A 25,623-nucleotide genomic window follows, 5' to 3' on the forward strand; every position below is an offset into this window, starting at 1 on the left:
GTGGCTGATGGTGCCTCCAGTTCTGTTTTTACGGTTCTTTTAACACCGCTGCATTTTAAACACGGTTTTGGAAGTCCGGATTAATCAAAACAAAAAGAATGCTCCGAGCAGCCGAATTCACGCTCACTGGTTTTAGTGAAGTGAGCAGCGCTGCCCAGTGCCGGAATCCATGGCTGCTGGCCCTGAATGCAAAAACCCACTGCCAACATCTCCAGCGCAGATTACTGTACACAGGGATTTGTTCTATTTATGTAAATGGGTGAGATCAAGTCCAAACAGTGAATCAATTCATTCAACAGCAAAGCTCTAGCCTTGGATTTTCAAAGCTGTTTACTCCAAATCATTAGTGTAATTTTTTTCAGACAGGGAAAATGCACTCAATAAACCTGCACCCTGCATTTTTCCATCTGCCCCAGTATAGTGTATATTTGATAAAGGTACCTGCAAGAACAGAGTACAGTATAAGCTGTAACAAAATGACGATTTCTAACATTATTGACCCCCCCCCCCCCCAACACACACGCATGCACATTAACTGGACAAACAGCTGTTTCAGTGCACACCACACACACACTAAAAATATATGTTTTTGGAACGATTTAAGGTATGCTGTGCGGTGTCATTTTTTCTGCCCAACAAACAGATACAGTATACAGTATTAATAACAGCGAGCGAGCATTTGTGGAGAGCCAGAGGCAGCCTGTGGAACACCCAGAACAGCAGCGGGCCAAAGCCTGTAAACCCTGAAAAAAGGACCTCTGCCCAAACCTTAATGGCGAGCGTCCAGCCCTGACCTGTCAATGAGAGACCCAGCCCATCTGCTGTTACATACCAATGGAAACTAGCCTGGTGCGCAGGGGCACACAGACTGGGGTTTGCAAGGAACATGTGCCCCATAGGGTTTATACTCTAATTTTCAATAATCTTTAGATGGATGCAAAATGCGCAACGCGTCCTTAAAATGACCTTGTGACAAACTTTTGTTGTGCTGTTCCAATTCATTTCCGATTGATAGCTAATCGGATTAGAGAATGATTTTACAAATTAAAGGAACGTTTGCAGCTCTCTCTACTAATCTTTTGTACCTGCGACGGGCTGAAGTATATTTGAATAATCCTAAATATCAAATCGAGGACGGATCATTTAAAGTTTTTGTTTTTTAAGTAAGCGTCTGCTGTTGTGGCAACCTCTAATACACCTGAAGCAAAACTGGAAGACGCTAAAAAAAAACTTGTGGAAACTTTAGAGCATAGAACTGCATTTTCAGCAGGAATGTCTGTCTATTTATAGTGGCATGATCATTTATTATTTTGTTCAAACTTATGGATGAAACGACATTCTCAATTTCCCTGTCCCTGACAATTATACAAACTACCAAACACATAAACAAATTAATATAGGAAAAAAAAAAGTCACCTACTATTATCAGACCTTGAGTATTAAAACAGTTAGTTTGTACTCAAGGGCAGAGTCCTAGAGGATTGAAGTATCTCATACAACACAAGGGAACCCAGCAATGAAACACTGACAGAAAGCTGCTACACTAGTAGAGAACCAGCCAGCAGCTTTTCTTCTGATGTTGTTTTGAAACTGAAAGACGCTGATCAATAGATAGCTGTCTACTGCCTCCTCGGTGATGGATGGATTGGTGGGATGTGAAATCGGAGCGCTCATAATTTTCCTTTAATAAATTATTCTGCTGCTCTGGATTCAAGCCAGGCTCAGACACGGGGGCTGCTGGCACAGCCGCATTCAATTCCAATAAGTGGTCTTTTCCTTCTGCACAGAAACCAGGAGGGGGTAACTAAAGCCACTGAGCTGCCAGCAGGCTTCTGATAGCTGGACCTACAGCTCTTAAAAAGTGCACTGAATAAGCCAGAACATTGATTGATCTCTTATAGTTTTACAGCAGACCCTGCCAGTGACACATTTTAACAATGAAGCTGCTGTCCTTATAGCTGCTATCACAAAGTACTGTGCTTCCTGATTAAACGTGAAATACTTAAAGTGAATTAGTGAGGCACCCTTATACAGGAAAACATAGACCCTTTACAATTTCAACAGTCAACATGCCCTGATGGTGAATTCAGCAAATAAGTGAACTATCGAATGATGAAACAGAGGGCAGCGCTGCAATAACCCAAACTGGGATAAAGAGACAAGTTTAGTTAGTAATTGTTTCTTTTGTTATGTGGTACTACAGATGCTATAAGGATCCATCAGTTAATCCCAGCCACACTGTGCTGGAGCCACTAAAGCGACAGCGGCATCGTTCTGTACGTTGTTAGCCCGAGCAGCAAAAGAGAAGGTCACATTTTTTTTTACTGAACTTAATAAATAATTCAAGGTCGTTTTTCAGGTTATTTCTAGCCACTGGGAGAAATCCGTCATGTTGAAAATGTAATTTTTAAACGGCGTGCTAAAATGAAAATGGAGCGCGAGTCTGAGAGCAGTGGGGTGCACACAGCGAGGTAGATTTAAAAAAAGAAGGGTTAACTGCGACTGGCACGAGGAGGAAGGCAGTGTGTCTGCCGTTCCGCCCGGCTAGTTTAATTGAAGAGAGAGCATTGTTGAAGCGCATGCAGTCAGCTTCCTTTCAGGAGAGCGTAACATGTCCACAGATCCCCGAGTGGAAGTAATCTCCACGCAAGCAGCATGCAGCAGCAATAACCTTACACTGACAAGGGCATCGCAAAACTGCAATCACCCCCAAAAAAAACACCCAAACTTGAAGGCTGCTGCTAGTTTTATATGCACCAGCGTCAATGAAGCTAAAATGAAGTGTCGTTTTTAAAAATAGCACTGGAATGTCTGACAGCATCAGAAATAGAGTTTCAGAGTTTTGTGTTAATGAAAAGGCATCTTGAGAGAGTGCAGGTAGAAGATTCCTGTCGAATCTGAAGGCAAACGTGTTGGAGGCACTGCAAAAGTAACCCCAGCCCAAGTATATAAGCGACCTGAGTTGCTCATGCAGAGTTTGATCAAATTCAGGGGACCGGTTTCCAAAACATAGCATTAGCTGAAACAATCACAAACCAGTAATGTTACTATCCTGGAGAGATGTTTGATCCTTTGAAAACATGGAAGAGCATGTGTATACACTCACTCAGAGTCACTTGTATTGCTGTGTTTTGTTATCTTTCTGTGGTCGTTACATAGATTTCTCATTATAGCCAAAATGCTCAAATAACACGCACACACAGAGACAGAGACACGCAAGCACACACACCCACAACAACAAAATCCTCTAAAAAAACATCTATTAATAGAAAATAATAATGACAAAAATCCTTATGAAATAAACAAACAGGAAATGAGTGCGGAATGTCAGACGAATCTGCTGTCTGACTGCAGAACGGCTTAAAGTATGAGGAGTGTCTGGCTCCTGCGTGCCGCCCCTGCAAATGTCAAATAATTATAAAAAGTTTTTTAAACAGCTGAAGAAGGGCTTTTGCCCGAAACGTCCTTAAAATAAACTGTTTTTTAACCTTTTAAACTTTTTGTGTACATTTAAAAAAAAAAAACCTTTTCTTTCATATGCCTTCAATTTTGTACACTGCAGTTTTATATATATATGTATTTTTATATGTATATATATAGTTTTTATATATATATATATATATATATATATATATATATATATAGACACACACTCTCTATATTATATATATTGTATATAGTGCTGCCACACTTTCTTGGACTGCCTGGCTGTCTGGTTTAGGAAGATGTTGTGGAGAAAATTGTTACAGTAAGATTTAATTAGTAAGATTTGTAATTCCCCAAACACACATGATTAGCCGCACACAGAATCTGCAGTATCGAATCAAGCCTTGAAAATTATTTTTAAAATGAGTTCAGCAGACTGGAGTTTGATTAGCTGAAATGTTCTTAGTCAGGAGAGTGGCTAAGTGGTTAGAGCTGAGGGACTGGCATGGAGGGAAGCTGTGTCAGAGAGGTCTAGTGGTCAGAGCTGAGGGACTGGCATGGAGGAAGCTGTGTTAGAGAGGTCTAGTGGTCAGAGCTGAGGGACTGGCATGGAAGGAAGCTGTGTCAGAGAGGTCTAGTGGTCAGAGCTGAGGGACTGGCATGGAGGGAAGCTGTATCAGAGAGGTCTAGTGGTCAGAGCTGAGGGACTGGCATGGAAGGAAGCTGTGTCAGAGAGGTCTAGTGGTCAGAGCTGAGGGACTGGCATGGAGGGAAGCTGTATCAGAGAGGTCTAGTGGTCAGAGCTGAGGGACTGGCATGGAAGGAAGCTGTATCAGAGAGGTCTAGTGGTCAGAGCTGAGGGACTGGCATGGAAGGAAGCTGTGTCAGAGAGGTCTAGTGGTCAGAGCTGAGGGACTGGCATGGAGGGAAGCTGTGTCAGAGAGGTCTAGTGGTCAGAGCTGAGGGACTGGCATGGAGGGAAGCTGTGTCAGAGAGGTCTAGTGGTCAGAGCTGAGGGACTGGCATGGAGGGAAGCTGTGTCAGAGAGGTCTAGTGGTCAGAGCTGAGGGACTGGCATGGAGGGAAGCTGTGTCAGAGAGGTCTAGTGGTCAGAGCTGAGGGACTGGCATGGAGGGAAGCTGTGTCAGAGAGGTCTAGTGGTCAGAGCTGAGGGACTGGCATGGAGGGAAGCTGTGTCAGAGAGGTCTAGTGGTCAGAGCTGAGGGACTGGCATGGAGGGAAGCAGCTGGCCAAGGGAGCTGAAGGCCCATGAAGCAGTTTGCTCTTATAGTGGTTTGAGCTGAGATGGAAGGAGGGAAGCAATGTGACCTTGTGGTAAAAACAGGAGACAGGATTATTGCCCTGGCTGTGGTGAACCTTTTTAAATTCAGATATGAAAAAGCGTGGTGAGGTTAACTCTCAGGGACTGTCGATGGTGCCGCCATGCTGTTTTAAAAACGCATTTCCTGGGAGGGCTGGTTTTATAACCTGTCCAGTAAGGCTCCTTACATTTCATTTTGCAAGACTCTCTTTCCCTCTGTCCCTCTCTCTCTCTTTCTGTCCCTTCTGTCAGCTCAGACGTGGGGCAGGCTGTTTGAACTGTGTGGAATAAATCACTGTTCCGGACTGCCAGTCCCAGATAGCCAGGGGGGAGGGGACCTAGTTTTATAGGAGGGTCACATCCCAGAATGACAGACCACTGTGACCCACAGGTCTCGTTCTAGCTTGAAATCGATGAGAAGGTACGATAACAGGAACACAGGGAATATATACATTTTTTTATTTCTTTATCGAGTGAATCTCAACCTTGCTATTTTTATTTTTATTTGTAATTTTCATGTAAAGGGCAACTTGGTACAGAATATATTATTCTCTGTTTCTGGTTCTCTCAGTGACTGGAGTTTATAGGAACCCAGTGGTCTGCTTTCTTATATTTCCCTTACTTACAGTCCTTCTGAATGGTTCTGGGGTTCTCTTGCTCCAATACGAAGTTATACTAATTGAAATGATCTGCCTGCTTTAACTCTGAGCTATAGATGTTAAGTGCCAGGACTGAACAGCCTGCATCCTTCCATGCGAATCATGGGACAATGTGACCTTTCCACTCTGCCAGCCCCACCTACTCATCATTTATACAGACAGAGAGCAGGTGGGGCTGGGACGGCTGAAAGGTCGCACTGCCTCATGATCTGAATGGAATGAGGATAGCTGCTCAGTCCCGGGGTTTAGGATCCTCCAGGCAAAGAGACAAACGACAGGAACTCGATATCGGGGAAACAGAACCAAACGACTGCAAACACCGGACGACAGGAAGCTGGTTGTCAGGCTGGAGGGTAGTGTAGTTTGGATGGACCGCAGAGCTCCGCGAGACACCCGACCCCTCTCCCTCCCCAGCGTCCTTGACAGCCTGGTCCCGCTGTCCCTACATGCATATTTCATCAGGACACGACAACAGCATTAGCACACACGCCAGAATCTCTGAGGCCAGCTGATAACATTAAATTATTCAGGCTAATGAGACACCAAACAAACGGAAGAAGAAATTAACCTCTCCCCCCCCCCCACCCCCCCCCGCACAACCGTTGCAGCTCACCGGGATACAAGCCTGCTGATTAAGGCTGCCTGCAGGACCTTTTTAATAAGTGATGCACTTTCTTATTCACATCAGTACTTCGTTGCCTAACCCTGTATTGAACGGTCACAGTCAGGCAAAGTTTGATCAGATTTGGGAAAGCGGTTCCCATGCAAAAGCATGTTGCATGGTCATTTTGCAGTTTTCTCCCATGGTTATGCTATGCATTTACCACCGCTTACCATGGTTTGTCTTGTTTTTTTTTATATGCTTTACAATGCTTTGCCTCTGCTTTCACTGCGCTTTAGTACGTTTTGCTGTGCTTTTACTATGGGAGACTTTTATCAAGGCAGACCAATATCATAGTAGCGGATGAGCTGATCTCAAGACCAAGCTGAAAATGTACCGCCACATGCACTGTGTGTCTTTGCTACATTCATGCCCCCTGACAGGTTGATAAATACAGAAAAACACTTAACCAAAAAACCTGCAGCTCAACTAATGTCGCTCTATTACAACTGTCGATTGCACTTATTGATTTTGACATTAATGCCAAGAGGACTGAATAGAACAGAACACAGCAGAACGCTGTGCTGTTTGTTATGAGGCTGAATTACATAGGGTAATATATTTTATCATCTGGGATTGATTAACAATGCTTACCTATGCTTTACCATGCTTTCACTAAGCTTTGCTACATTTTGCTATGCTTTTACTATGGTGAGCCTTTATAAGGGAAGCTTTTCACTTCCACCCTTTTCACAGGCTCCTTAGAGAAATGCTCCATTCTCAAGGTGTGAGGGGAGCCTTGTGAGGTGGTAAGACAGTGAAGGGCATTCTCCAGTAATTAGCTCTATTTTGGTAAGCGCAGTGACCTCAAGTGTGAACCAGTTCTGCTTGTAGCCTAGTTAAGAAGTCTCCGTACCAGCTGGAGCCACGACATGCAGTAAAACATGACGTTCATCACGGTGCAAGGAGATTGCAAATCTCAATACGATTGGTAAAGGCTGGTTCATATTTTAAACCATTGCCGAGAACAATGTCTAGTCTGGTCGCGTGATCCAAGGGAGACTGGTTGCCAGACTTGAATTTTTCTCATCTCTAGCTGGCCACGTTGCACAGCCATCAGATGACAGTCTCTCAGTTGTCACAAGACTGAAGTATGAAGCAGCCTTTAGCGAGTGCGTTGGCAGATGTCATCAGGGTATATAGATTAAATAGATTGCTGAACCCCATGTCACAATATCATGGTTTTAAAATGATATACTGTGCACCGGTGCTACTGTGTCTTTGAATGTGAGCAATGTGTGCTTTGAGAGGAAGAGACCTGTGTCGGTCCACAGATTAAATAGGTCAGTGCTGAGCCCTGCAGCCGACTGGGCTGCTGATTTGATCAGGACAATTTTCGACACCCCCTGGGGTCGTACAATTCCTCTGCCTGCCTCAGAGTTTTAAAACTGTAGTGCCCCACGATCGTGCTCCATGTGACACGCAACTGTACGGACTCTGTGTCTAGTTTACCACGTTCTTCTATAGTTTGGCCCTCCTGCAATATTTTATTTTAGTGAAATTGAGGTGCTCAATGCATTTCTCATTGCCTTTCCTGTTCCCCCCCCCCCCCACACCCCCCACGCCACCCGCTGCTGTTCAGTTACGATCCTTTGTTTTCTGACACAAGTGGTTTTCCAATTGTACAGAAGAATCATTTCCCCGGCTGTGTCAGAAGACTCGATACACTCTGATAAGGCATCATTTCCTGTTGCAGCATTACACAAAATTAAATCCTCCTTAATTTTGACAGAGGCTGTGTCTATCGATTGTGCTCGGAATTGTGAGTCAGAAGGCCGGGGGCGATGCTGGTGATACACAGGGCTATGCAGCCTCCATGTCACTGAACAGATGTATACACTGTCTGTATAAAATAAAACCAGGGATCTTTACCTCACACATAGCATACAGGAGTAAAGCAAGCTCTTAAGTTAAGGAACACAAAGCTTGGAACTTGGATAGACCAGGGGAGACCTGGGGTTTGATACAGCAAAGGTTTCAAGCCACTGTTCCTGATAAAGTGGTTTTGTGTTCCCTTTTGAGACTGTCAGAATATTGTAATAGTCCTAATAAGAGGTAACGCTATAATAAATTCAAGGTAGACAAACGTTTTGGACAATGGCGTGAGAATTTATGATACTCTAAGCAGGTTAGTTAACGAGCCCCTGGGGGCCCATCTTAATGATTTAACCGCGTCTGATCCAAAAGTCAGTGATTTATCAATCACCTCGATTTAACTTCTCAGTAAATACAAGAATAAAAACTCACTGGAAATACGCTGGAAAGAAGCCCTGAAGGAGCTAAACATGACCAAAAAAAGACCGAATGATATTATGGAAAGTCTTTCTAATGTTAGCCAGACGGACAATCACCGCACGGGTGGTTGAACAGCAATCTGTCGTAGGGCATCAGTAAGGTCTGCATGAATGAGATCTCATATAACCTGAGCCGTGGCAGCCTAACTAAAAACAGACCGGGTATTGCCTCACGCTGGGAGCTAAAACGAGTGCAGCATTCCACGCAAAACCGAAAACGGGGCCACAGACCAGCGGGTTCGGCTCTAACCCTTTCATAATCTGGATGAACAGAGTCACGATTGATGAACACGTACAGTAGGGATGGAGCCTGTCAATCTAGTGCAATTGGGATAAGGGGTGCCAGTGCATTAACCTCTGAAAGACTGAGGGCTACAGTAACAGTAGTCTGATGGAGTGGTGTGTGATCATCTGTAACTACTGTTTTGTAGCCTGTGCAAATGCACAATGCAAACTGTTACAAACTAGCAAAACTAAAACAAACAAATTGGTTACAGAAAGGAGTAGTTAAGAGATGAGTAGTTTTAAAAGCATTACAATTAATGGTAATGTTTTACATTGAGTGTCTTTAACTACACTGTAGTAACACAGTAATTACACATACGGTTGTGTAGTTACAATGCAACAGTATGCTTGACGACAAAACGGAAAAAAGATGGCAGTTGCTAGCGTCTTTTGTAATTGCACAATTTGCCTGTGTATTTACTAGGTAAAGCGTAACCCAATTATCTTGTATTTTAAAAAAATCTACCTTTGCTTTTTGCATCGGCTGTCTTTATCCTGTGAACAAAGTGCTCTGCTGCTGGAGTTGAATTCCCGTTTGCGTGTGGGTGTTTGGCGTGCTGGAAACACTATCGATTTTGGGGGGGACGAGATGTCAAGGTTGGGTCATGCAGTTACGTACTTCTATCAATAGTAAAGGCCAATGCAGCAACACACTTGATGCAGTATTGGAGCGCGGCCTCTGAAAAACCCAAATCATAAAACCCTTATGAAAGTTTAACACTGTATTTTTGCCTGGTATATTTGCTGTTTTACCATGTTTATACTATGCATTTACCGTAGTTTACCCTGGTTTTCCATGTTTACGATTATGCTTTACCATACCTCCCTGGTCTTTTACAATGCTTACCTATGCTTTACCGTGCTTTCACTGTGCTTTATTACACTTTGCTATGCTTTCACTATGGGAATTGTTTATAAGGGACATATTGAGGACAGTGCCAGACCCAGGTCTGCAGGCTGAGGCTGATTGTTTCAGAGAGGAACAAAGCGTGCGGTTTGAGTTACAACGAACAAAAGAGGCTCAGCGATCACTGTGGAGAGGGATCAGTGATCAGGCAAGCTAGGGCATGGGGGCCAGGGCTGGGATTGGCTGCTGGATCCCTGATCTCTCAACATTTCCAGAGGAAACAACTCTCTCTGTCCCTGCTGGAGCCAGTGCCAATCCCTCTGGATGTCAGGCTGCTGCATGCTGTCAGCGCTCGTCAGCATCAGAGCAGGTTCCATGCACTTTGTGAGTTCAGCCTTTTCAGAACATCCAGAGCTTTACACACTGTAGTATCTAAAAACAAAATCAAGGCTTAGTTCTAAATGGTCACTGCCGGGGGTGGTGGCTCACCAATTCTGTTATTTTCATTGCAAGGTGAGCAAGGTTCGAAGCCCCCTCGTTCAATGCTGCCTGGGGATCCACATGGAGTGTTGTCCAGGTGTCTGGGGAAGCCATGCTGTCAGAGCCCCCAAAACCTGGGGCTGGGAAGCAAGGGACACGTCCTAAATTAGCCATGGCCTGAATTAATAAATTGAATCAATTAAACCTCCACAAGCTCTCAAAGTAGTTTCTAATTTAATGTGGCATATTGTATTAGACCTGTAGTGGAATGCCCCTAGAGGCCCCAAGCAGCCTGCCCTTACTCGATACAGCAGGCTAATCTGCACCTGTTCAGAGGGCTGATCACAATCTGTACCACACTAAAAATGAATGCTCTTTATTGATACTTACAGTGCTTAAAAAATACAAAACTAGGACCAAACAACTACAGCTATGGTCAAAAGTTTTGCATCACCTAGAATTTTAGGATTGAGACCATTACAAAAAAATATATATATATGAACATAATTTAGAGCTTTCATTTTAACATCATGTAATCAAATACAATTACAGAGTGATATCTCATCATTTTACTGCAGGGTATTTGGTCCCTGCAATAATAGCAGTCCTGACTCCCTTGCAGCACGAGTCAAATCTCTCCAAAGCCTCTTTGTCTAAATCTCTATAAACTGAAACTGTTCATCTCAGTTTATTCTGAACTTTTCATTACAATTCAATCTTCCTGCGAGGGCTATTTGCCCCCCCCCCCCCCGACACTGCAGATACAATCTCCAGGGGATTACAGTAAGACCACATTATTGTATTAACAGGCTGTTTGTATGTGAGCAGCAACAGCCAGTGCAAAATGTAATCTTGAATATCTTTCTATGCCATCAGCATTCCGCCTTCTAACAGTGTTTTTTCTACCTACCTTTTTTCAAGGACAATTTCAGCACACTATGGATAAAATAACCAAACACTAAGGAGGACACTGATGTATATTTACAGCTATGGCCAAAAGTTTTGCATCACCCTATAGAATTAACTAATTCTGCTTCATAAAGTCGAATGAAACCTGCTGAATGGTGTTACGTTAACATATTTAATTACAAACCGCTTTGTAGTTGAAAAATGTCTAATTGAAATTGTCTAAATCGAACATGAAATACTGTACAGCTGTTGTGGTTTTCCGGTAGAATTTTGCGATATCATTTTGTAGTTTCTTTGATTACATGATGTTAAATGAAAGACCTAAATGATTTTCATGGAATAATTTTTTTTTTTTTTTTAAATGATGTCTCAATTCTAAAATTCTAGGTGATGCAAAACGTTTGTCCATGGCTGTACTTCAGGGGTTAAAATAATACCCGGTTCAGAATCAAGTAACAAGGAGAAAGAGGGGTCTCAGCCCCCAGTAGACTTTAGTCCACTTCAAACCACACAATCGAGCAGCTTCTGCTCACTCAGGTCAGGAATGGGGTGCAGAGCTATGAGAGGATATAGGATTAATACTGTATTATCCATTCATTAGCCAGTAGAATTCACTGGATAATTCTGCCATTATCCAACTTCAGGATTCTTAGCATGAACTAATTTAAGACTTTAACAGCACAGCGGGTTTGTGTGTGTGCCTGCGTGGGTTGGTGTGCCGGTGGGTGCATGTGCGTGGGTTGTTGTTTTGCCTCGCAGTGTCCTAGTTCATCTCTCCTAATCCACCCTGCCCAGACTGTCTCCTCCACATACAGAAAGATTGCTTTTCACAATTTAATCTTGATGTTGACAGGATAGCGAGGATCAGGGAACACACTCAGTAGGTTACTGCAAAGAGGAAACGGGAGCAAAATCCGGGCAGTGACTGCGGGAGTTCAAGAGAGCGAAACCGCGTGTTCAGTGATCGACGAGCGGGGTGGACCTCAATTCAAAACCATTAGGAAAAAAGTGCAGCAAATCTTGCACTGGAGCAAAAGATGAGTCAATCTATTCCCTTGCCACGTTGCATTTAGGTCTCTCCTCTTTCCCTCTGCGCATTTACCTGCAGTGCCAATTACATCCCATCTTGCCTTGACTACATCCTCACTGAATCCCAATCCACATAACAATGGCCAGCTCTAATGGATGTTTTTGTGCTTACCTCTAAACCCCTGGATTGCATGAGGACATAGAGTTATAGTCACTTGATTGTACACATGGCAGACATACCCTCTGTGACGGGGTACAGTATGACAGTGTCCATCGGGTGCTCTGCCGCTGAGTGGCAATGGAAAGCTGACTGGCCCAATGGGCTCTGCTCAGCTCCCCCCTCTTCTGGGGATCATAAATTTAGACCAGTCCGCCCGAGTGCGCGAGCTGCCATCGTCTGCAGAGAGAGGCTGGGTTACTGATAAGGGCTGTCAGCGTCTCTGTTCTTTATTAGCGTTTAAACACTTTTATCAGTAACTCTCAACCTCGCTAATCTAAGTCAGTTTTTTCCCCTACTATTAAACAGTTTGAAGGATTAGCCTGAGCTGTAGCTTTCCTTGATCTCGCTTTAGGGAAACGTTGAGACGGTTCATCTACCTCGGATTAAGGGATTGGAATTAAGAAAAATAAAGTTCTTACTTTTTTTTAATTTTTTTATTTTTTTAAATTTGAAATAGCCAATTATTTTAGGCTCAGCATACCGCTACCACCCCTGCACTGACTCGGGAGCAGCGAAGACGAACACATGCTGTACTCCGAAGTGTGTGCCGTCAGCCGCCCGCTTCTTTTCACTTCTTTTGAGGTGTTTGCTTTTAAGTTTATTTCAGTGTTTCAAAACCACGTCTTTAAAAGTCAATCCATTTTTTAAAGGTCTTTCTGGGACAGGTCCTTGTAATCCTGTGCTGGCCTCTTCAGATTTATTTCTGCTCAGTGCTAACACATCACAAACCCGGAGACCGTGACGGCTCTCTGCTGAGCCTCCACTAACTTTCCCTAAACATCGACCCCAGCTCTGAGCAGGGAAATCGCTCTGCTCCGGCTTCTGTCACTGAGAAATCAAAACCGTGAGCAGCCTTGGATTGAAGACCACATTACTGACCCTGGATACTGACCAAGAAAACACAGCGCTCCACTGAGACGTGTCAGTGTGGTTTTAGGGCCCATAGCATTATTAAACACCTGCTCCAGTCTAAGGAACCCTCTTCTTAACTGTGAATCATTAACTCTCAGGATCCCATACTCTCTCACAACACTGGGTGAAATACAGACCACTGGAGAAGCTGAGAAGGTATACGCTAATAGATTGATTGAGTACCTCTACCTATCTTTAACTGGCCCTGTTTGACTTCACACAACAGCACTGAAGTGAGGTAAGGAAGTATCTCTACACAGCATAAATGCACATTAAACCATTTCACTCACAATTGTACACGTGTGGTAGGTACAAAAATACTGACTGCAATTTCATCCATAACTGTGAAGCACTCAACAGTGCTGAATTTAGAATTACTAAACGAAACTCCATATATACCATGCTGAAAGTTTGGACTTGAAAAGAGCGTTCAGCCGAAATGTTTGTCGTTGAATTAATTACGTTTCTTTGGAAATTATTTTTCCATTAATGCTTAACGCACAGTTCTGCTGCAGTTCCCGGCTGCATAAGGACTAATGATGGCATTCATAACGCAGTCAGTACCTTCTGCAAGCCTCGTCCAGCAATTAAACATCAAACAGTGTGCAGGGAGCCCCCGTTGTGATTTATTATAAAATCTTTATTTATTTCGTTGGGAGTCTTTTGGAGAGCAGCAAACCGCGAGCCACTCAGCCTATTTTGTCAAGGACCCTCTGGTAATAAAAATGCAGCACAAGAAGGATTCCACATGCACGCATACATACATAGATACAGACACCGCTCTGGGGTTCAAGTTCCAGTTGCAATGACAGGCTGTGGTAAAATACAGCGATCTTTTTCCAGATGTTTGTTTTCTATTTACGCAATTATGTGGTGCAGGTACAGACCCATTCTAGAGTGCTGGTGCAGACCCATTCTAGAGTGCTGGTGCAGACCCATTCTAGAGTGCTGGTGCAGACCCATTCTAGACTGCTGGACTCAGCAAGAAGGGCCGTGTGGTGCGACTGACTGCACACCTGAAATTTCAAGTCAGTGGTCGGAAACCATACAACCGTATTGGCTGAAAACCAGTCTTTAATCCCTGCCTGTAGACTTGATCACTGCCAAATAATATTACTGCGAATTGTGTTGCACAGCTGTGGAGTTGCATGCCAGCAACAGGAGGTGTTCTTGTACCTGCCACAGGGTATCTGAAAAAGACAATGACCCTGAGACTCTCCCAGTGGGAGTGTGGGCCGTTTCCTTTAAGGAACCTGAACATCCCTGTCATTCAGCCCAGTGTATCTCCCTGACAATCGTGCTGAGCTGTGTGCTGGTATTGCTTTGTGCATTGAATCCCTTATAAAAGTTGCCTATAGTAAATGCATAGCATGTAATAAAGCACAGTGAAAGCATGGTAACGCATACTGTATATAAAGTCCAGAAAGGTATGGTAAAGCACATGAAGAAACATTGCAAACTAGGTTAAATGCATGCTAAATGCACAGCATGGTAAACTATGGTAAATAATATAACTATGGGAAAAGCATGGGAAAACTGCTAAATTACCATGCAGATTTATCATGGTAAAGGAACTTATGACCAAACACCTTTCACTCCAAACCTAGGCTTCCAGAAATGAAAGCACAGTGATAGGCTAGTGAAATACAGTGTGCAATTCATGCAATGAAGTTTTCTGTTGGTATTATTAATCTGATCCTGGTATCTAAATTGCAGCAAGGAGATACTGGTTTGAAATGAGAAAATAGCAGTAGCTGCTCCGCTAGCAGTATTAACCATCTTATTTACTATATTGTTCGAAAGCTCATCCAGGAGCGCAGAGGGGTCTCGTTTCCAATTATTCCTGGAGGCAGGAGGCAGTTCAATTTATTAAAGCAATTACGGCGAACGCAAGCTGTGCATAAACAAATTGAAAGAACAAAAAGCCTACGCTTACAGTATAATGAAACCCCTTCAATTTAAATTGAGTCGCCGCTTTATCTGAACTGCAGGACATTTCAAAAAGAACATTCTGCTGCAGCACAGGGCTTGGGGAGAGGTAGGGCACACACATCTACTTAAACACGGGGAGATAACATTCATTGAACAGAATCCTGAGGCATTAACGAAGAAAAAGGTTCATTAGACTAGATCTGTGGTGGTGAATGGCGCTTAATGTTGTATCCATGGCCAGTGATAGTGCCAATCAATCTCCTGGCTGCTCACAGCTTTGATTTTCCAAAGCTGAAATAGTTAAACAAAAAATACATTTAAAACCAGATGCATCGGAAACCAGGGAGCGAAAAAGAGGGGATAGAGAGAGAACAATAGAGAAAGAAAGAGAGCTGAATGGAGAATAAGAGTATCCCACCCTATTGAATAGCACTATTGAAGAGAGAGAGAGAGAGAGAGAGAGAGAGAGAGAGAGAGAGCTGGATGGAGAATAAGAGAGGGATAGAGGGGGAGAGAGAGAGACAGAGGTGCAGACTACACACACTCCTACGCTCAAGATCTGACACTTCCCCAGGAATAAATACATAAAGAGAGGATACACTGTGTATAAATATCTGGAAACTGCCGACCCCTGGCCTGCCTCAGTGGGCAGCTTGAACGAGGGAGCCAATAGCAGGGTGCGCTGTGAGCGGGTGACGGCTGTGTCCCAGCGTGATGAGAGGGGCTCCCTCCGGGCTTCCTTCACTCTCGCATGGGGAATCACAGTGAGAAAGACAGCATAGGTCCCAGAGCTGCCAGTCGCTACACAGCTGAGCACAGCAATCACCCTAGCCAAGCAGCAGGCTCAGGAATGTATTTACATTCTCCGGAGTTACGGAACACTCAGCAGGGTATTATACAGAGATCTGTAACGTGGCCTTGCAGAGGAATACGATATCCATACCATAGCATAGAAGATATACGGTTCACATTAGAGGGCAACAGCAACCATTAGGGTTTTCTTTTCATAAAATGCTATAAAACTAGCTTCTAACAAGCTATGTCACAGACCTTTAATAAACAAAACGGTATCGATATCAATTCTTATAAACCCTTAGCGTTTGCAATGCATTTCTTGTATTATTTCTTTTCAGTATTAGAAGTCTGTTCAATTGATCTAAACAAAACTTCACCACGACTTTACGTCCTGTTTATCCACCCGGCATAAACACAAACTGAGCTTGTATTTATTCAGGCAAAACTCAGAATCACTTCTCATCAAGTCACCAAGATGCTCATAAGGCAGATTCTCCGGGCAAAAGAAACATTTCCTACAGAAAACACATCCTGACTGATTTTTTTTTTTTTTAATTCTGTCTGAATATAATCAGCACGGAGCGAGAGGGAGAGAGAGAGAAACAAGAGAATTAGAATCAGGTCTAATTTTTTGCTTCGTAAATTTACATAAGATATCCATAAGCCTAGTACAGTCCTTACCATGCTCCGAAAATGGTCTTTAATGTACAGTCCAAATGTAACAAATCTGATGTGTTTAAACTACTGTTTTTAAAGCATCTACTGTACTTAGTCTGGTTTTTAGTTATTGTAAACGTCACTTATTTTAGGTTAGTTTTTTTTTCCTTCTTGTTAATGAAACATTATTTTTCATCATCAGTATTTCGATAAAAAGGGTGCACACCCCTCGGAACACAGTGTTTCTTAAGGTCAGTCGATGAAGTGAAGCCTGAAATGACTTGAAACTGCTTCTCAATCAGTGGGAGTCTTGACTGTCACTCTGATTGTTCATCCGGGGCTATACCGGCTCTCAGCTCTCTCTCTGTCTGTTGAAAACGAGACACGAGAGCAGGTAGCAACTTTAATCAGTAATGGAACAGAATCCATTTGCCAGCCAATTCCGCTGTACTTGTAGAAAGCTGACAAGGAAGCATTTCGCTGGCTCTGTGTTCCAGAAGCGTATTGGTGTAAACAGACGTGATATTTTTTTATTTATGTCTGTCTGTCTTTTGATGTGTGTATCTCTCTCTCTCTCTCTCTCGGAGGGAGCCCCTCTCATCCCGCTGGGACACAGCCATCACCCGCTCACAGCGCACCCTGCTATTGGCTCCCTCGTTAAAGCTGCCCACTGAGGCAGGCCAGGGGTCGGCAGTTTCCAGATATTTATACACAGTGTATCCTCTCTTTATGTATTTATTCCTGGAGATGTGTCAGATCTGAGCGTAGGAGTGTGTGTAGTCTGCACCTCTGTCTCTCTCTCTCTCTCTCTCTCTCTCTCTCTCTCTCCCCCTCTATCCCTCTCTTATTCTCCATCCAGCTCTCTCTCTCTCTCTTCGCTATTCAATAGGGTAGGATACACTTAAAAGTAATGGGGTACACCTGGTTAAGGCTCCCATCCCCCAAAACACACAATGCACCCCAGCACCGCAAGATCATGGTTATCCCTAAACTCTACGGGCTGGTTTCACAGACCCCAATTAGCACGTGTCTGGGATTACCTACTGTAATGTTACTTTAGGTACGGTAGTCCAAGACAATCCGGTTCTGTGACACCAGCCTTGTGTCAGGGAAGCAGATTGCTCCACTTGCTGTTATTTGTGTGGTTTATGAGCTAATCAGAGTCCCTTTACTGCATGCGGTGAACATTCACAACTGTCAGTTAATTCCAGGTAAATTGGAGCTGTCAGAAAAAAGCTCCTTGAGTTCACTGCTTCCTGGACGCGAGTGGAGCGAAAGCCCTGGAGACGTCTTCAAACACATGCTAAACAATCCATCTTTTTAGCAAACTGTAATTTGCTTTAACTTGCTGCTGCGCATTCGGACATAAACAATCTTCTCCTCTTTACTTTTTGATTCCTGACATCAAACGAGTGCTTGTGAAACTCGTTGCCTATTCAGTGTCAGCAGCACGGCTTTAGTGATTTAGTGGCTCCTATCTGGGGATACGCATCCTTCCTGAATCTTTTTTTTAATGATTGCTGAATGTTTTGCGCTGGCACGGACTCTATCTGATTTATTTGCAGCAGAGGCCTCGGCTGCCTTTACCAACGTAAATCAACCGGGCTCTGAAATAATACAAGGCTCTGTCGTAAATATCTTCTTGTCAATATTACTGTCAGAACACACTGCTGAGCGCTCTGCCGCGCAGCTGAAATTAAACATTTTACAGGAAAGTAAATCTGTTTGATGCACAGTTCCCCGTTAATCACGAACAGCGAACCCAACTCACAGTTAAAAACAAAGATAGCAATGACACATGAGGCTCCCCGAATGAGGATTTACTGTAAAACAAGCCTGGCTACCTCTCTACAGCTCTCATGGTCCTTTCACACCCTCTGTGACAGACTGCCACACCTAACAAAGCTCACATCTTCCTGCAGTATCCTCCGATAGTAAAACACAGGGGGTCGTTGAACCTCGTGCTGTCTTTCCTCAGTCAGCTGAAGCCACCTGTGCTAGTACTTGATCAGTCCCACTTTTTTTTTTAAACTGAGAAAAAACAAGTAAAATGTTTAAAAATAATGGTGCATTTGTATGGTTTATAATGTTATTAAATAAATACATAAATTAACACAAAAATAAGCACTAGAAGACCAAAATAAGTGTGAATTATTATGATGATTTTTTTATATCACTCTTGCCTGATCATTTGGGTATCATGCTTTTACCAAGTTAGCTCATCTTTAATTGCGGAAGGGCTAGTCCCGCAGTGTGTCCCAGTGAGTGTAGCTGCTTGCCTGGCACGTGTCTCCCCTCTCTGGCAGATGGAGTGTCTCTAGGGCCCGGGTCCTGCTTAAAGATGCAAAGCTCTGGAACTCCTTGCTATAGTTGTAGCATTGCTGGGGTATCCCTGTGTCCGCACTCATGCATTTTGGGTCTAGCCTGGTGACCCCCTAAAACCAGGGGGGCTGGGTACCCTTATCCCCACCCCCCCTTTCAAGACATGGGTGGGGGGGATTGAAATGCGAATGCTCTCTTAGGTCAGCTTGCAAAAAGTTACTTCTGACTCCGAGGCTTCTCCAGTTAATACCAGTAAACAGCAGCACCCCTCCAGCTTATCCCACAATACGCACACCAACGCAACGTGAATGCTAACGAGCCTGCATTGCGAGCCCGCCTCTGACTTCACAGCGAAACCCCAGCAGCTACAACAAGAGATTAAGGATCTATATTAAAAATGTGACAGTTTATCAGTGAGTTTCAATCTTTTTTATTGAACCTGTTTTTTTTTTTCAAAAGCAGCAGGATGGAGTAACGCATTACTGCAGCAGTACAAACACAATGACAAAATAATTGCATGTTTACGACCCCTCGCTTTGCTCACTCTAAAGCTGCTGTATGGGCTTTGCTTTCTCCCAGACCCCCAGAACTGTACAGAGTTATACACACTGTCTTGAAATTGCTGGCTCTCAAATCCCCACAGTTCTCTGTACTGTATTCAGAATATACCAGAACTTCATGAGTTGCTGGGTTTTTTTTTGTTCATATTCGCAAAAAAAAAAAAAAATTTTTTAAAGCTAAGTATTCAGCTGTTTAGGATTTCCCGTGACTTGCTTTGTCAGCAAGGATAGCACAGAGCACAAAGTTAATAATACTCCCTGTATAATTTAGCTTTCTCTTGGTAAAGCACAGAGTTATCTGTACTGTATTTGGATCCGCCACTGTTCATAGCATTAAAATAGACCCTCAATGTTCCATTTGTAATTATACAGTTGTTTTTAAAAACAAAACTAAGGATCGTTTTTTTAGTGTTTATAAACATTAAAGGTTCAACAGTGCTTTGAAAAATGAGAAGAAACTAATAAACTCTCTCTAAAACATTTTAAAAGGGTTTTGTGAACTACAAACTTGATTTAATTGATCAAAATGGGCTTTTAAAAAACAGTCCTAAACAAAACATTCCTTAAAATAAGCTTTATTAACAAAGCTCTTGTAAACTAGAGAACCTTAGGGTGACTGCACCCTCCTCGGTGCTCTAGGAATAGTGCATTCACTCACCAATAAGATCAACACCACTTCAGTTTTAATAGGTCTAAAAAGGAAACTTTGATGTTACAGTGTAGCAATTGCTACGGTCTGTGCGTTCTTTGCTAGGGCTAAGCACAACAGGCAGGACATGCATACAGCACATGCATACAAACCAGAGCTACTTATTCCTTAAATCGTTCATAACACGCCCCCCCCACCTTTCACTCTGCCAGCAAGGGAGCTACACTCTCCTCACACACACACACTGCTATCTAAACAAGAAGCAGGCAGAAGACAGCAGCTCCCAGCCTGCATACTGTGTTTCAGCAGCTCGCTTGTGAGCTATCTTATTTGCTTGTTAGCTTACCCAGGACTGCAGGGCACCTTGTCCGTCCACATCCGTCTGTCCCCAGCTCTGCTCCCTGTGTGCCTGTCTGTCTGTCTGTCCTCTGGTTCCCCGGTTCCCAGCTGTAGTGGCTCTTGTTATGGTTGCTGTTGATATTGTCTCTCTGAAGTGTGCAGCAGCTTGCCCCTGGCAGCACTGAGCCTCTCAAACAGCATTAGAAGCCAATGCAAGCGAATCGTTCCCTCTGCCTGCCTCTCTCCTGCCCTGCTGCCCTGGCTGTCTCTCTCTCCCCTGCCTGCAGATAGGGTCCATCTCCGGGGCTAAGATTCTGAGGCAAGCAGTGTCTCCAGTATTGGCTTGCCTCTCACGTCTGCTTGCCTGCCTGCCTGCCTTTCTGTCTGACTGTTTCCTCTCTTGGCTCTTGAGCTCTCTTGCTATTGCTGTTGCTATATGCTGCTGTGCTGTGGCTGTTTGGCTTCACAACTTCTCTTCACGGCAACAGAGGCTTAGGGATCCTCTCACAAGTGCACACAGGGACCAAAAGCGTAGTGTTGTTCTCTCTGAAAGGAATTATGGGAGGTCAGTAGCGGTACGCTGGCTCTTTTATAGGGTTTCAATAAATTGGTCCTTTGAGGTTTTTTTAAATTTATTTATTTTTATATAGAAATGAACACTATATATTATATATACACTTACTACAACTACTAAAAAGGAATAATATTAATACCACTACTACTACTAATAACACAATAAAAAGCACTTCCTTTTTATTTCATTATTTGACATACACATGAAATGATGAAAAATGTGAATTAGTGAAGGGCCATTATACAGTAAAATACAGGACTTTTACAATGTACTGTCAATACATTGGCCTAACAATGAGTTAAATATTAGTGAAATCTTTTTATTTTTATGAAAATCCCTTAGCTGTGGAACTGCCAGAGCCACTCACAGCAGCAGGCCATTAGTTGGTTGTTTCACAGTGAATGCCCCTTCAATTAAACCCGCGATCCAGACAGCCGTTTGGGGATGCGCTGAGACCCCTCCGAGGGGCCGCGGCTCAGGCAGGTAGGGCATGTGCTGAGCTGGCACCGCACCGCACAGAGGAGAAAACACTACACTTGACTGGCAAGCCTGGGGACAAAGCAAGCTGGATGACACACAACAACCTCTGTGTTCCAGAGACTGCCCACACCGGACATGCACTGTTAACCTTAGGATAATACCATTGCTTAGCATTTCTAAATCCTTGAAACACCCTTAACCACCACTGCTACTGAGATCTTTAACAAACGCTAAAGCAAATACATAGTTAGTATTTTAAATGGCCTTTAGAAGGCTTGTTCAGGGGACTGGGGCAGCTTGAGCAGATGCTTTAGGCACATTCTTAAATTCTTAAGATGCAGAATCTGGTGGTATTACAGAGTCGTGAAATCATCTGTATTCTTCGGCTATGCTCGCTAAGAGAAAGTTGTGTGCGTCAGAAGGATCTAACAAAACAAAAAGCGTCCCCTACTCCCAAACTATTGGAACAGGACAGCCCCCCTCCCCTCCCTTGTGCACCAGTACAGAACAGGCCAGCTGTGGACTGAACAGGTGACTGGGAGTCATGTCTCTGCAGCTCCTTCGTTAGCTGAGTCCTGCATGCAGGAGGGATGTGTAAATGGAAGCAGGGCTGTGTGACGTCACAGTGCCCTGTTTCTCTTTTGTCATCTGTCTGCTGAGCACCCGGGGGTTGTCACTCCAGCTTACAAGAGGCTATAATGGGCCAGCTTCTATAAATAAAAAATGGTTTAGAGAGTGAGGTATCCCTGGGGATCACAAGCCACCACCAAGAATGCTTCCTCTGCCAGTGTGGTACTGGGAACCAGTAAAGACTCCTGGGACATACTGGTTTGTGACCCTTTACCTACAAGTTGTGGCCAGTCTTCTAAAAGCAGGTGTAAGTGATGCCAGCTGCTGTAGACGAGAGCAAGAACAAGACACAGGGGCTAAGGAGACTAGATATTTGCATTCCTGTGCAGATGTGTGATGCTATATGGCAGTGATATTGCCTTGAAGGCCAAATGAAAGCCTCCAATGTGTTTTTTTTTTTTTTTTAATGATCCTGCCCTTTCCTCTTAAGTCTTCCAGTGCATACAATAGCACTGCATATGAACAGACATGCACATTCCCCATCACACAAGCATGCAGTGAAAATGTAATTTCTTAACATTCTAAACCTCAGAACTCCCCCCCCCCCCCCCCCCCCTTTCACCATTACCTTGTATTGAGACGAATCAAGCAGAATTACTCAATTGCTGCCTGGGAGCCTAGTATGGATTTTAAGTTCAAAGAAACCACATTTCGTTGAACAACAATTAAATTCAGCAGCGTAAATCATGAGGCAAGATGGATAATCCTGTACGAGGAGGAACCTCCAGCAGTTAACCCCGTCCTGTCCTCTTGTTTCTCTCCCCCTCTCCTCAAGTGCAGCCTGGGGCTGAGCATCTCTTATTGCCCCCTCTGGACCCCAGGAGGATTTGGTGGGGAGGGTGGTGGAGACGTGGCAAATGAACCCACAACACATTTCATATCGCAGTCTTTTTTAGATGTTCAATCACATAGAATTGAATCATTGCACATAAGTCACTCCTCTGCGTTCTCCAGAGGCAATGCAAGGTTGAGTGTGCCGTGGCTCTGGGACAGACTCACTAATTGGTTTTATTAAGCGTGGACTGCACAAGGCTGCTGATTTCCCAGCTCCAAGGGCCACTCTGTGACCCTTTATCTGCACGGCTGGCTAGCTCACAGTCCTGTCAATGTCATTTCTAGAGCTCTGCTAGGACATCACTGCCTTCTTTTCTTTGGTCGGCTGAAAGTGTGTGAGGAACAGGCACAGGGGTCAGAGTTGAGAGGTTGTGGAGGTTATGGAAATCTGTGGGCTAGTTTTTGTGATGACTTTTTGCACTTAGAGGGTGTGAGAGAGGCAGTGCAAGTCTTTCTCTTGCAGGGGGGGGGGGGGGGGGGGGTGAGGGAGCAGTTCAGTGTTTATACTCCAGACCTGCAAAGGATCTGAGGGACCACTTTCTTTTAGGGGGTGAGAGAGCAGTTCAGTATTTATGACAAAAGCCACAAGCAAATGTCTCCCTAAATAAGATGTTCCATGTCACATAATCATTTGAGAACCTGGGTTCAAATGCTAGGTCAGTCACTCACTGAGTCACTTAATGTCTGACTCTGCTTAGCTAGCAACTTGACCACCATCTTCTTATCCTCTTTGAAAGTCACAATTATTTTTTTCAGATAGAGAAATGGTCATCCATCCAATTGTGATGAATCTTGGTACAGACTCAGCTGAGCTGACGTTCTCAGAATCTAGATCATGATGACCAACTTATTCTTCGCTTGTTTGTTATGCTAATGATGGCAATATCTGTGCATGTACATTTGCTATTGAAGTTCTCTGCAATGCAATATGAATGCACATTAATCTAGCTCTGCACTGCAGCGTGTAGGCTGCACCACGGGAGAAGGTGTTAACTCCGGGTCATTCTTCCTACAGGTAGCTGTACAGTTTGCATGCCAGTAATTTCATGGAAGTCATATGCTTTTACTGGCACGCTAACCCTATTAATACAGCTCCATGTGTCTTTCTCCATCTGTGAAACACAGGAGATGACATTGTAAATATTTCTAGCCTATTCTTGGGATGGGGGGGGGGGGGGGGGGGTAATTTATTTAAATGCAGAAAGAAAGAAAGGCTCAGTGCTTAATAAATGCATGACAGACAGCTGCCATCTGGTTATCCGAATCCTTCTCACATTATGAAGATAAGCGATACCTCCTCAATGCTTTGAAACACCCTCCTCACTTTCACAATGAAATGTGTGTAACCGAAGGAGAGGCTGAGATAATTGAGCGCCTGCAATCTCCTTCTCCATCTTCTCCTGCGGACAAACAGGACCCAGAGGGTTGGAAAACGACCTTCAGATTCTGTTATTTTTTACTTTAGCCCATGGAATAAATATACGAGGAAAGAGGCGGTCTAATTAATCCTCCCTGGCATGTTGCATCTCGATTAAACGTTTGTATCATGAGCCGTTATGCCAGCGGACATGGCAATGAATGTTCACAGCATTCTGTTCTATTTGTCGCGTCTGAATCGAAAGATTGCAGGAACAGAGCAAGCAAATAACGCAGTAGCCTTCTTTAGAGACTGGGCTGTTTAAATGTAGCTCAATTTGTGGCATATGTTTTTTTATAATTGTATGCACACCATGTATGTTTAATAGTGGGCTGCATGACAACACTATAATAATATGTATTATAACATGGCTGCCGCTCACAGTCGTACGTTGACGCGCTCTTTTTAATAAACAAAATAAACCAACCTAAACAAAACACCTAGCTCCATTTTGGAGTGCTGACTACACACGTAAGGAACCTTTTCTAATGAGCTGGACAGCTAAGCTGTTTACCGGCTGAAAACATGCAGTTTAACAACAAGTAAAAGGAACACACAGTTACCTTTCTTAATACGATAGAGCACCTCTTCAATCGGGCTCCTTCACACAGCAAGCCTGAGGGACTGGCTGTTCTCTTTATATACCCTGCACCTGGCTCTAATTTACAATAGCCAGGTGCAGGTGATAATTAACAATAAAACAATAAACAAAAACAATTAACACGTTTTTAGGCAGGGAGGATATTAACCCCCTCCCTGCTGTGTTACAGTATATACAAAAATTAACAATTCAGTAATCCGATTTCAAAATGCTAAGGAATATAATAATAATTATGTTAAAAAAAACAAACAAAAAAAAAACAACATTTCAAGCAACTTTCCTTTTGCAAACTTCTTGTCGTTTTTCTGTAGATCTTTTAGTTTTGCAGAATCAGCTCCAGTGAATCTCATTCCTCCAGCCACCACACCAGAGATTCAATTCCTGTGCAGCAGGTATCATCGCTGCATGCACGATAAATGAACTACCAGAGTTAAAAGGGAAAATGTAGTCTTGCAAAACTATCTACCCAAAGATAATACTGTACTTCTGGGCTAATGAGAGGTAAGAAATAATTTTGTAAATGCATGGTTATTAGGTCCAATAAAAAATCTGTTTGGAGGGGGGGGGGGGGGGGTGTAGGCATTTTCAAGGGAGTGGAGACTTCAGGCTAATAGAAATCTTATCATGGGGAAAGGGGGGGTATATTGCAAGATTTGCAATTTATTTTTCTTCTTGGATTGAAGAAGCCTGGAGCTCTCTGCGGATGCTGCAGGAATCTCAAACACAGACACTACAGTGCGTGAGGAATCTGGCCCATGCAGCGTACGCGTGTGAAGATGAGATAGAGAAA

At 43.6% G+C, this 25,623-nt stretch overlaps 1 protein-coding gene across 2 annotated transcripts in view; it reads right to left on the reverse strand.

Moving 5' to 3' along the window:
- Positions 1–24,827, reverse strand: part of LOC131721055 (leucine-rich repeat and immunoglobulin-like domain-containing nogo receptor-interacting protein 3) — a 33,087-nt gene extending 8,260 nt beyond the window's left edge. Inside the window, exon 1 of one of the 2 annotated variants that reach the window (XM_059014132.1) lies at positions 24,796–24,827. The gene's annotated coding sequence lies outside the window, so the exon portion shown is untranslated. Of the gene's footprint in view, positions 1–20,304; positions 20,832–24,795 lie in introns of those variants that run through there. The other variant, XM_059014131.1, reaches the window with a different exon arrangement.
- Between the last annotated feature and the right edge of the window lie 796 nt (positions 24,828–25,623).

Source organism: Acipenser ruthenus, chromosome 47 (genome assembly GCF_902713425.1).
Source record: "Acipenser ruthenus chromosome 47, fAciRut3.2 maternal haplotype, whole genome shotgun sequence".
Lineage (NCBI taxonomy): Eukaryota > Metazoa > Chordata > Actinopteri > Acipenseriformes > Acipenseridae > Acipenser > Acipenser ruthenus.